Genomic DNA, 1,381 nt, shown 5'->3' with positions numbered 1-1,381 from the left:
ATCGCGACACACGTTTCTGCTAACGCCGAGTTCTAGTGTTTAGGGTTGATTTATGCAGCAGCAGTTAACAGTTCGCTTTTTACTGTAAGGCTAAGACCTGAAGGATTAGAGAGAAACCTAAACAATCAGATGTTTCCCTCTGAGCTGCATTTGGCAACAGTGGGAAGGAAGAACTCCCTTTTAGTTGGGAGATCCAGGCTCAGGGAAGGGAAGCCATCTGTTGTTTCTCTGCGGTTTTTATGGCTCATATCTGCTATTTTGGCAAATAGGCTCTAATCAACATAATTTATGAAGGGGTCATATATAAAATAAAGAAATGTCTTATTTAAAAAAGACATTTTTAATGTCAGACTCAGGGAGCTCTTTTACCTCGATAAGAATATGGAAAAGTAACTTGATAGGCTTGGTAAGGCTTGATATTGTTATAAGTCAAAAATTAAGAACAGTTTAATTACCAACACGAATCCAGGAAGAGTTAGCAGGGTCAGGAGTAAGAGGAGAGTAATAAAGGGAGAGTACAGAGAGACGAGGACAAAACCCACACTATCAGAGAGAGAGAAAACAAAACTTAATGGCATCAATTAGTGGGATAAAATGTGTGTAGAGTGGAAATAATCTGAGCCTATTGCAGCATAACCTGATCCAGCTCCAGCTATAATCTTCATGATGATGAGAGGTTTGAAGCCCTGATCGTAAAGGTAGTCAGTATAGTGCTGAAGGCTCTGCCGTTTTTTCTTCTGCAAACTCCAGGAACCGGAAGTCAGCCTGCGCTCTGAGAGCCAGGTGCTGGCATGGGATGAAATGGCACTATAAGATCACTACTGGGTCTTCTACAGTCAGAAGTATTGGCACGAAATGAAGTCTGTTATTTAAGTTTTTATAGTTGATACTGCAGCTTCATCACCACACATCCAAACTCAATGAGTTTCTTTTGCAGAGCCTTCATACTTTTACATCAGCTGATCTGAGATCAGTTACAGGTACATACATACATACACAAATTTTATTTTGTTCACACGAGTTTACACTTAATTGGCGTTAAGCCTTTGTAAGCCTACGCAGGTTTTATGTTTTTATCTTTATATATAAAATGAAATGTGCTGTACAAATAAAATTGCCATTACACGCTGTAACAGTTGCTGAATCACTGAAATGCACTTTACACTGAGCATTTTATCACGTTGTCTGATTTCTGCTTATGTGAATCGTGTGTGACTGTATCTACATTTTTATGCAGCAGATGGCAGGGCTGCACTCCTAATGTCACTAACCTCTGCTTCAGTGACAATAAAGCTTAATTCCAATTTTATTCTTGTGAAATCCAGTGTAAGATTTTAAGTAGTCACGATTAATTAAAAATATTCTTTTCCTGTTACACACG

Source organism: Pundamilia nyererei, unplaced genomic scaffold (genome assembly GCF_000239375.1).
Source record: "Pundamilia nyererei isolate P.nyererei 1_Seehausen unplaced genomic scaffold, PunNye1.0 scaffold00008, whole genome shotgun sequence".
Taxonomy (NCBI): domain Eukaryota; kingdom Metazoa; phylum Chordata; class Actinopteri; order Cichliformes; family Cichlidae; genus Pundamilia; species Pundamilia nyererei.
The sequence above is the reverse complement of the archived record's forward strand: the minus strand, read 5'-3'. Positions refer to the sequence as shown.